The following is a 12117-nucleotide window of genomic DNA, read 5'->3' on the forward strand; positions in this document are numbered from 1 at the left end:
AGATATGCTTGAGTATGGCAAACGCATAAGGGAAGAAGTGAAGGCTATGCTAAATTAAATGAAGGAAAGTCCACAGAAAACCAATGGTGAAGAGAAGAAAACCGGGGTTCAAACCAATGATTTGGAACATAAGAAAGAAAAAAGCCATCAACCAGTACAGAATGAGGATACAAGAATTGGAAAAAAAATGAGGAGAGGCTTAGGAACCTCTTGGACAGCTTTAAACGTGCCAACATCCGAATCATAGGGGTGCCAGAAAGAGAAGAGGAAGAACAAGAAACTGAAAACTTATGTGAAAAAATAATGAAGTAAAACTTCCCAAATTTGGTGAAGGAAATAGACATACAAGTCCAGGAAGCACAGAGAGTCCCAAACAAGCTAGACCCAAAGAGGAGCACACCAGGACACACCATAATTAAAATGCCAAAGGTTCAGAGTAAAGGGAGAATCTTAAAAGCAGCAAAAGAAAAGCAGAGGATTACCTACAAAGGGGTGCCTATAAGACTCTCAGCTGATTTCTCAAAAGAAACTTTGCAGGCAAGAAGGAACTGGCAAGAAGTATTCAATGTGATGAAAAGCAAGGACTTACAACCAAGATTACTCTATCCAGCAAAGCTAACATTTAGAATGGAAGGACAGATGAAGCGCTTCCCAGACATGGTAAAGCTAAAGGAGTTCATCATCAGCAAGCCATTATTGTATGAAATGTTAAAGGGACTTATATAAGAAAGAAAAGATCAAAATTATGAACATTAAAATGACAATAAACTCACAACTATCAACAACTGAATCTAAACAAAATTTAAGTAAGCAAACCAGAATATGAACAGAATCATAGGTATGGGGATAATTTGGAAGGTTATCAGCTGGGAGGGGGAAGGAGGAGAAATGGGGAAATGGTACAGGGATTAAGAAGCATAATTGGTTGGTACAAAATAGGCAGGGGGAAGTTAAGAATAATATAGGAAAGGGTGAAGCCAAAGAACTTATATGCACAACCCATGGACATGAACTAAGGAGGGTGGGATTGCTGGAGGGAAGGGGGTAATGTGCGGAGGAGAACAAAGGGAAAAAAATTGGAACTATTGTAACAACATAATAAAATATACTTAAAAATGTTAAAAAAAAAAAAAAAAAAAAAGACCAGAAAGAACATAGAACTAGGACACACACACCAAGTGCCACCGGGACTTGGGCAGGAATGCTTTGATGCCATTCTCTTATGGCCTTGATGCCATTCTCCTATGTCTGAGCGGTGCTGTTTCATCAGTGTGTGGACCCCACGCAGTAGGGCTGCAACAGCAGCACTCCCTGCTGTGTGTGCAATTGCTTCACCTGCCTGGTATTTGCAGCCTTTTGCAGCTCCTGTTCACAAGGTCTTGGCCACAGCACAGTCATTTCTCTCACTTTATTACCATCACATCTGATTCCAATTTGCTACCAAATTGAGTTTCCACTCCCAAGCCTGACATTCAAGCCGTCAGGTGGATTAGCTCCTTCAGCTTGGTTAGCGTGGAAACCTCAGGTCAGTTGACAGTGGCTTATTAAATATCCTCGGCGCCTCGTCTTGGAAGCGGGTCTGCCGTCCCGTGGAGCAGCAAGGCTGGGTTACACACCATAACCTTTCTTCTTGTTTAGAACTCATAATTCTAGACCTATTGCAAGGACTTCTGATTAAAAACAGAGTTGGTTTTTGTCCTTTATCTTGCTGTTTCAGCGATTTTTCTGAGAGCAGAGCAGCCAGCGTGTGGCCGAGTAATTTGGTGAAATATGATTGATTCAACTCGGTGGGATCATTCATTTGGCCTTTTCCCTTTTTTAGTGACCTATTTGCTTATATAGTTAAAGTAACGTCTGACATTTTTTCTGTTATTTATGCTAACATATCAGGTACCCCTCCTTTACTTTTTTTGTGCTGCTGGATCCAGTAAGATTCAACTGACTGGACAGAGTGGTGTTTGCTTCTGGGATTTCTGGGCTTTGTTGCTATGCGGTGGGTCTCTGATCCTTTTCTAAAAGGAAACGTCTTGTGAACAATTACTTCTAGAAAGTTCTCTCTTTTATTTTTTAAATCAAAGATACACATACAGAAAATTACTCATTGGTTTTCCATTTCTATTTCAGTTCCCAAGGAAAACTTAGAGGCTTTGCTCTTGTTCTTACAGGCTTTAGTCAGTGAAGGTCTATTTATGTTTCAGAATCAGGGAGCCAAGTTCAGCAAGCACTGTAATTTCTAGGGGCTAATCAAGGATTAAACAAAAGAGCATAACAAAACAGAAAATGAGAAAGCATTTCACCACTGAACTCTCCGGGTCTTGAAAAAAAAATGGGTAGCTGTTGGGAGAAGGAAAAAGATACTCTGTTCCTAAAATTGTTGATTGTTTCTTCTTGCAATTAAACAGTGATATGATTATTATAACTTTGTATCAAATTATATTTGCCAGTAAGTCAGGCATCCTATCTGTAGAAGCATCCTCCCATTCGGTCGGCTGCTCTCAAGGCCATTTTCTGTGGGCCACACTGGAGCAAGCTGCACTGTTCAGAAGTAAGATCTGCTGAGCTTACTGTCCTGATAGATATTGAAGGAGCCCATAAAAACAGGGGACAGGAAGTGGAGCGGGAGGAGGCGGGGGGGGGGGGGGGGAGGGGGGCTTTGAAAAGATAATGCGCTCCTGGGAGGCAAATAAAATAAATTGCAATTACGGAATACAAAAACAAATTTAGTGCAGTCTTTAGAATTTGTGGTGTGTTCTTTTTGAGTTTAAATAGCCCAATGACTCATTGCTTCCTAATTTTTAATTATTGTCATCAAGTAATCATTCTTGAGTACCAGGGCTTTGAAAATTTCATCAGTGGGTGGAGATTCTTTTGTATCCCTTTCTGTTTGTCTGCTTGGCTTGTTTGCTTACTTTCTTTTTTTTTTTTTCCACAGCCCCTCTATTGCTAGGTAGATAACTGTCTGAATTTGAGATAAGTGTGAGAGCAACCTTTCAAAACTAGCTGTTGCTGTCTGGTTACCTTTTTAGAGGTTTATTAACCTACTTTTAAATATCCTAACTCATACTTCATATTTGTTTAAGAAAAACACCAGAAAGAAACATTTTGTTTTATTAAAAAATAAAGTGTAATCTTTGGTATGCACAGTGCTTTGCATGAGTCCGTTTCTCTTGTGGGCAAATAGTCTGCTCTAACTGCCCTGTTCATTTCACCTTTTATTCAGTTACAGTCCTGCAAGGATTTTCTCCTTTGGGTCCTCAGATTTTCCTTATGCTCAATTATAAGACCATGTAACTCAACTCAGTATTATACTGTCATTGCTTTGGGGAGAGTGATTTTTTTTCTGCTCTGGAATTTAGATAAACTGTGTTTGTACATTAAGCACATTGTATAAAAAGAACAATATAAGGGGGGATTCAGCATAAAATTGTGAGATTAAAATCTGTTCAATATAGAAAATGCCAAATTAAGCATCAGGAAGGACAATACATTTTTCATTATCCATTTGCTGTGCAAGTAGTCTGAGGCTAATGTAGGCTCTCATATTTATCTTCTGGTTTGTTCTTTTTTCTTTTGCAGAAGGAACTAAGTCTTCCCAGAAGAGGAAGTTTGTAAGTAGCACAATTTTGTTTCTTTTTCTTTACTTTTGGTACAGTTTTTAATGTGATTATTCTCTAACTTGTTAAGCTTTTAGTAGCAAATGGAAGATTAATGATAATCAACCAAATTAGGAAAACCAAAAAGTGCATTTATGTAAAAATGTCAAATATTAATAATTTTTAGATAACTTGAAGAAAATTTCCAGGATTTTCTTCCTTATAGGAATTGTAAATCAGAAATGTATATTTATTCCTGGGGGAATCTTAATTTAAATTTAAAAATTCTATGTAAGCAAGCTAAAACATTATTTGGTCTGCAGATAGTATAAACTGATCTGAATCAAGAATTATGATCTAGAAATCTATGAATGTCCTTTATACCGTGGATTTTATGCAGAGGAAATGTAATATCAATAGTTTGCATTTAAATTAAGAAAGACTTTGAATCAGCTGACCTCTCTACTTTTAGACTAGATCTTACTGAACTGATTCATATAATGCTCTTGTATTTAAATAGCTCTTGTATTTAAATAAGCATTGACTTGATTTCTTTAGAGTGCTTTTCAACCTCTTGTCTGCATAAATCTTAATTATTTTTCATTAGCAAGGTGCAGAATGAAATTAATTGCCTTAAATAGTACACTAAGTTTATGAATACTGTATAAAGTCTGGTCTGGAAATATTTGGATTTGGTCTTTGACATATTTTGAAAAATGTACTGGATGGGGCAATGTCCTTTTTAAAAAACAGCATAATATTTAAGATTAGTGAATGTAATCTCAACTCAGAGAATTAGAAACATATATGGTGACTGTTGGAAGATAAAATTCGTTCTATCGACTAGATTTTGGAAAATTTCAGCCTTCACATCTGGGAACCAAAACTTCATCAACCATGAACATTTCATTACTATGTATTTAGTTCCTATATTTTTACAAATTGAGACTGCTGGAAGGACACCAAATCATTATTCTTGTGGAATGTGCCTAGATAAATTTTCACTAGCTCTCAGTTTATATATCCGTGTACTAGGCATTAATGGCCTAATAATTTGCCAAAGAAGTGTCCTTAGAATTAAAAATTTGCCTCCTTCTGAATCTTGACTAGGACTCTTTCACCTAGACTTGGAAAAGTTCAAACTTTTTTGGTATTTCCCTTCATGAGTAGAAATAAGAAACGAGAAAAATAAATAAAACTACATGAAATATTTTTATAGAAAGAAATCTTTTCCTTGTACTTTTATTTAATGTTTAAAGCATCCCAAGTTTGTCTTCTATGCTTCACTTGAAAACTTTAAAACTTCAGTCAAATCTTCGTTTTAGCTTTTATAATAGATCACACTTTGTTCCTGATTCTGAATTAGTATGTTTTCTATAAATTATTAAGATCACACTGATTAACAAATTATATTCCCTATTTCTATTTAATGGCCAAATTTCCTTTTGTTTTTGTGTTAAGTCTCAATTCTGTTAATGTTAACTGTTAGTCATTAGTTAATAGGGGGAATATAAAGAAGATATTAAATTTCTCTACTTGAGAGTGTGAATCTTTAAAAAAATAGAATGATGGTCTAAGTTTGTTTAGAGTCTATGCTTTGAATACTCAGTAAGAGAAAGTTATAATTACATTTAAGCCATTTAAAAACTCCCTAATAAAAATCAGATGATGGGAATAAAGCATAGTATATATGTCATAAGAAATCTACACTTTTTATTTTTAGAGAAATTAATACTTCTAAGTGAAGCAAACCAAAAATAATCATGCATGCAACTTTGTATTTTCTATTAAATTCAGATGTTTCCCAGAGAATTAATGATGTATGATATAGATGTTTGGGGACTTGACCACCACTCAGCATTTTCTGTGACCACCATACAGATGCCAGTAATTACTCTCCTCGCACAAGCTTCTTTTATGGCTTGAGAAAGCGAAAATACTTTTGAAAATAAATGCTAGAATGATTTTTAATACAAACTGAATGAAGAAGGGCACAAGTGTGACTTTATTAGGTGTTGATGCTAGTCAGCCTAACGGTGCCAGGTTATTAAACCTGCTAGCACTTCCTCAGTTTATTTACTGCATACATGCTTTCAGGTCTCTTAGTACCTTCTCCCAGAAAGATTGACAATTTGATCCCAGTGTTCTGTTGAATCTTCTTTCCATGTTAACAGTGAACACTGTCCAGTGTGATGTATTCCTCTCTGCCCTTGGTTTTGTAGTGATGTGATTGAACTTGTCAGAGGCTGTGCACCTTCAGAAAGGCTGTGTGCTTCCAAGAGACCGCTGATTTTGGTGTAACTGCTGCTTCTAATGTGTATGTCTTGAAAGCTAATAATTTGAAAATGCATTTACATCATTGAAACAGATGAAATTTTCAGATTTAAAATATTTAGTATTATTTTAAATGTGCTTAAATATAATTTTATATCTGGGATCATATAAAAACATAGTGTTTATATATTTTAAAGCTTCCACAAGTAAAAGACTACAGAAAATGGGCTTTTTAAATGACTAACTAAAAGCATAAAAAAGCAAACCATATTCTGTTTAGGAAAAAAAGTAAGTCAAGTGCCCACTAATTTGGATCATTTTCTCAAGAACTAACTTGAAGTCTGTGTTGTTTGATATATGACTTAAAAGTTTGCAAAGACAATGAATATGAACTTTAAAAAAAAAAAATTATGGTGCAAAGGGCAACAGACAAGAGAAGTCAAGGAAATTGCTTCCCAGACAAGATGTTACCAAATAACCAAGTGACTCAGGTCAATTTTTCAGAGTCTTTCTAGCCCTTTAATAACTTCTAGGCCTCAGGCTCCATCTCTGTTCTCTCTCCGTGGATAGCTGGATTTGGGCTAGTTCTCTTCTTGCTTTCAAAGAGGAATTTAGCGATTTGCCAAGGCTCCTGATTCCAGAGTCTTTCAGCACTTTTTCTCTCTTTTTCAATGGAACGGAAGTTGCCATACTCTTTGCTACCCTTCTCACCTACCAGCCAAAATCCATGTATCCTTTGAATAAATCATGATATAGTTATACAATGAAATGCTATACAGCAGGTGAAATGAATGAACAAGAGTATATGTATCAACAAGTATAACTATCAAAAATAGAATGCTGAGCGGAGTTAAGAGTATATTCCAGGTATAAGATAGTATTTACATTGCAAAATTTAAAAGTATGCAAAGCAAAATATTGTGTTGTGACAGGCACTTAGACAGGAACAGATCAAGGACAGTGGGCCCGGAGAACCCCGGGGTGCCTAGCAATAGCAAAACTAGGAAAACAAGGACCTTGCCCCCAGGGTGACCTTTCCTCCCCTAGCATATCTCTGGTCACTTGGTTTAGACCTCCTGACCTTCCATATCACTGGTCATGTGGGTTGGACCTCCCAGACCTTTCCTCCCCTGTCATGTTGCTAGTCATGTGGGTTAGACCCCCTTAGAGTGGGAACAAACAATGAAGCTGGAGAATAGTCCTTAAGCATTTAAACCCCCAGGACAATGAGGTTCTGACCCACATCAAAAAATCTAGGCCTCGGTTGTGTTTCAGCTCCAGGCCCAGAAAAGCAGCAAAACCAGACAAGCAACACCATGGCTGACATCAGGAGCAGATGCATTGACTAAGGTCCGCCCACCGACCAATCAGTAGAGACCAGGCCCCTGAAAGGACACACCTGGAACGCTGATGAATATGCTATTGAGATCCTCCCCTGCAACCTCCTCTATACTCTCCAACCTCAAAAGCCCTTAGGACAGAGGACCCAGTGTGTTCCCCCTCCAGGGAGCATGCCTGCACCTTTCCTGTTCCCTTCTTCTTCTCCCCCTCCCCCTCATGTCACTTTACCCTTCTCTTCTAAGCTCCAAGGGCCAGCCCTTTCTTTGGCTTCTGTTACTTGTTTCCTGAGCCCATTTCTTCTACCACTCACTTCTTCTACCCCTGTGACTTTCTAAATATGCTTTCTCCTATAGTCTGAGTCTTTTCTCTGAATTCTTTCCTAGCCAGAACTCAAGTACCAAGGTTGCTGAACCAAGGTCTGGTCTGACCACACCAGTCTAATACCTGGCGCCGTTCTCACCGCCTACAATCTTATTTCTGCATTCAAACATTTACAGTATAAAAACATTCATGGGAAGCAATTTTACAATAAAGCTTACTCATCGGTGGAGTGAATGAAGGAAATGGAGTTTGAGAAAGCCCTATAGAAAGTTTCATGTGTATTATTAATGTGACGGTATGTTCATGGGTGTTTATAATCTACCCTCTACATTTTGTATTTAAAATGCTCAGTAATGATATGAAGGTAGAATACTACCAGTTTTAACCAAATATTTATGGATACCTAAAATAATTTGGAGAAAGATTTTGCAATAATTGGAATAGCTGCTGTGGTAAATACCTGTTAGTTAGTGCCGAAATCATAGGGAAATTTATGGTGATATATTTCAGAACTCTTGAAGTGCTTTGTTATGGACTAACTCGGAGGTGGAGGAAATGAGGCAGATGAGATGGTGGCATATATAATGGTACAGTACTGCATTTAGCTGCAAACCTAGATTTCTTATTTTGAATTTTTAGCCTTTTAAGAAAATGACTCCTTCGATTCTTTGTTTTCCAAAAGGTGGCCAACAGGATAAGGACACAATGTAGATGTTGGTAGATTATTTCCAAGTCTGTCTCCCCCGCTAGGCTGTGAGCTTTCCAGCAGAATGAACCACGTGCTTTTTCTCTCTGGTTCCTATCACAGTGTCCGCCACCCATGGCCCATGAGCTGCACAGTTCAGTCCTTGTCACTTTAAATTCACTGTGGAACACATTTACTCTCTTGATGGTCTTTTGATTTTTCTCTTGACAGCTAATCTCTAAACTGTATTTATGAAGTTGCTAATGGGGTTCTGGGTCCCTTATCTAGTCTGTCTCGTAGGTAGAACTTGGGTCCTGAAATGATGTTTTAAGTGGAAAAATTCTCTGGAGGGTATTTGTTTGCAGGCAGGGAAAGTGGAAAAAGGCTAAAACCCTAAGGTGTGAGTTAATGGGTGGTCAGGAGCAAAACTATGGAGTCCCTGGCAGCTGCCCTTCCTTTACAAAGGTCCCCTCTGTGTTTGGCTAATTACCCAAATAAAGAGCTCTCCAGTACCAGAGGGCTTCTCTTTTCTTGGGACTCCCGGGAGAAGGAAGCAGTAAATTGGCTGGGGCCATCTCCCTTGCCTCCTCCAATCTTGCTTTTTAATGATCTGTCAGATTTGTCTACACAGAGAAGGAAACTTTCACTCTCTGTTCTTGGCAAGTAAATTCTCCTTACTACTTAGAATAGCCTTTCTTCTCCATATTTCAGTCATGAGCATGAGAGCACTGTTCCATGGAGCCCCGTAGGTCAGGGGTCCATACAACTCTCGGCAACTATCGCTAATGGTAGGAGAAACAGTGACCGACACTTTGTCAGTTTCTTGACTTCATGTTTTTTGGCCATACCCGGTTTAAAGGGGTATCCAGTGGCAGAAACTCAGAACAGAGGCAGCAACTCAGGTGCACAGAAGTCCTGGGAAAGTGTCTTTCTGCATGCTGAGGAATTGCTGGCAGTATTGAAATTGCTCAAATGCAAGTTAGGAATCCTCTTGGCTTATTTTAATTTATTGCTCTAGCACAGTACTACTGTCTAGTAACTTTCTCTCTCTCTTTGTTGAGTTATGCTCCTTCTCCTTCACCCTTTCCTTTCATTATTATTCTGAATGTGGTTGGCATCTAGCAGGGCTGGCCATGGAATCAGTAGGGCAGTGTGTACTGACATGAAATGTATTCAGGTCTGCAGGGCGGTTCCCCTTCCTATCCACAGAGAAGGCAGGCATCTTACACACCTACCACAGTGCCAGACATCCCAGTACTAGAAATTCATTCACTGGTATCTTAAAGATATTTTCTCTTCATTGTCCCACTGAAATGTGCATACCTTTGGGTAGGTGTCACTGAGCTGCATTTAGCACGGCAGAAGACCATCATTAAAGGAATGCTTCTGGGCGACTGGTGAGAGACATGGCTACCAGAGAGGGGAGCGGCTGTCAAGAACCCTTTGGCCACATATATAAATTAAGTAATGTATGAAAAGGGTGATAAAGTTATTTCACTTCTTTCTAATTTTGTCTTCCTTGGGCAGGGACAGAAACGAGCATTCAGGTATGGAATGGAAAATGAGAGTGAGCAGCAGAGTGAGAGGGTTTTGTCAGAGTGGTTAGGACTACAGTGGCAAAGGAACCTGATGGTTTCTAGAAACGTTCAGGTGGAGCTGGGCCTGCTGGACTTAGAAGGTAGTTTGTCTTTCTATAGATGTATTGAATGGATTGCAGTGGATTAGGGTATTTCTTACATTGGAATTCCTCATTTTAAGACAAGATAGGAAATGACCTTTTATGTAACTGAATAGGCTTGGGTTGATGTAATTGGCATATATAGGTTTGTGTATTTGTTCAAAAGAAGACATTCAGGCCAATTGTGTTTCAGCCAGAATATAGCTTGATGAACTGTTTAGGAAAGTAGTTTGAATAAAATGAGGCTATTTCCAGAATGGAAGGAGAGGAAATCACCTTGGTTTTACAACTGCATTGAGTTAGATTTATGAAATTTTCAGCAAGATGAAGGCAACATTTCCTGAAAAAGAGGTAAAGAGCTTAATTCAAATGGTATAAAGAACATGTAAATCATATTTGGATGAGTTTTAAAATTTAGTTTTCTTCCTAGTACTTTCTTCCCTCCCACCCCCACAAATATTGAAGCAAGAATTCAAAATATCTAACGTCGAAGCCAAATGGAAGTCCGATGTCATTTTAAATGTTAGAAACAAGGAAAAACAAAAACAAATAAATAAAAAGAAAACAAAGAAAAAATTGAGTGTTGCATCTGAATTAGCATTTAAAGTGGCATGGTTATATAAAAAAGAGAATGGTGTCATATATCCTGAGAGTAAAGAGAGGATTTCAGACTGTGAGAGAATGTCAATTGCATTTATATATTCATCAACAGGCAGTGTGTGCTTGGTATGTATTTGCTGTATCCCTTATCACGCCTGTGTTGATCTTCTGTGGTTTGGGTGAGGGAGGAGACCTGGGAGACAGAAACAATGTAGGATTGATCGTACCTTCGACAATTGTAGGAAGACCTTGGTTTTACTCCAGGGGAAGAGGGGTTTGGTCGCCTAGGGAGCTTTATCAGAATACATGTGCATTTCCAAACACACTTGGGAGTGCAAAGCAGAATCTGTGTGTGTTTGCTGGGGGCAGAGGCAGGGGAGGCCAGAGGCTTGTGGACTTTCAACCAATTCTCAAGGTGAATCCAAAATGCCAGTTAAGAGCTTTACCGTATGTGTGGTAACCAAGTGGACTGCTCAATGCATGAAGGCACGAGGGGAAGTTCTCTATTTCATATTTACTAGAGTAACTTGAGCAAACCTGAATCACACAGGGATTTGGGGAGAATTTTTAGTGAGCAGCCCTTTTCAACAAGGCTTGTATAGAGTGGCCCACTGAAGCAAGCAGATGCCTGTGCTTTCTGAAGAAAGCCACCTTGCCGGGTCTGTTACTCAGTCAGTGTTTCAAAGCATGGACACAGTAGCCACACAGCCTGGTTCCATTCATTCATCTGTCATATATCGGTTACATGACCTTCAGAAAGTTATTGAACCTCTATGTGTCTTAGTTTTTTTCATCTGTAAAATGGGAATACTATTCTGTCCTGGAGTGTCTTGAGGATTAATATTAGTTAATATTTGTAAAGTTTTTCTAACAGTGCTTAGCATGCAGTATTTTGTTAAGCAAATAAAACAGATTTAAGTGTTTAGTTAAATAAAGCATACAGGGGATTAAGTTTTCCCCCCAGTCACTTATTTTTGTCTTGTACAGTTAGGAAAAGGATTGCAAAATAGGCTGAGGAAGTTCCCTTAAAAGCCAGATCATTTGGGCTGCATTTTCTGAGGGGCTGTTTGTTTTCCAAATCTGTCAGCGGAGCAATGTTAAAGAGGTCAGTTGAACCCATGTTCTTGGGTAGATCTCCCACCTGTATCCCTCTGTGGTCAGCACAGGTTCTGGTTCTGTATCATCAGGCTGTGAGAGAACAGGCTGTGCTCAGTGGTCCTTCTTCCAGAATAATTCATCACTTTAGGCCTGCCTCTTCGTCTCAGCACAGTAGACAGGTCACCTCTTGAAACTGTGTTTTGGGACAGATGGGTATTGAGGAAAATGAAGTAGGATATTATAGATGTCCATATGGAAAATTTGAATCATAAGATTTCAAAGCTGGAAGAAACCTTAACAGAAATCTGATGAAAGATACTTTTGCCTCATAAGTGAGGAACTCACAATTCAGAGGATTTGAGATTTGCTTGAGTTCAGGTAGTTCCTTGACTAGGAACCATGATCAGGAATTTAGGGTTTCTACCCACCAGGAAGGGGAAAGCAACCTTTGCTTCTTAAGGGCAAGTCTATTTTGTTAGAAAGAGAAAATTTTCAAGGATGTGGGTACATTTTGTACTCTAAAGATA

Source organism: Furipterus horrens, unplaced genomic scaffold (assembly GCF_987537825.1).
Source record: "Furipterus horrens unplaced genomic scaffold, mFurHor1.1.pri manual_scaffold_5, whole genome shotgun sequence".
Lineage (NCBI taxonomy): Eukaryota > Metazoa > Chordata > Mammalia > Chiroptera > Furipteridae > Furipterus > Furipterus horrens.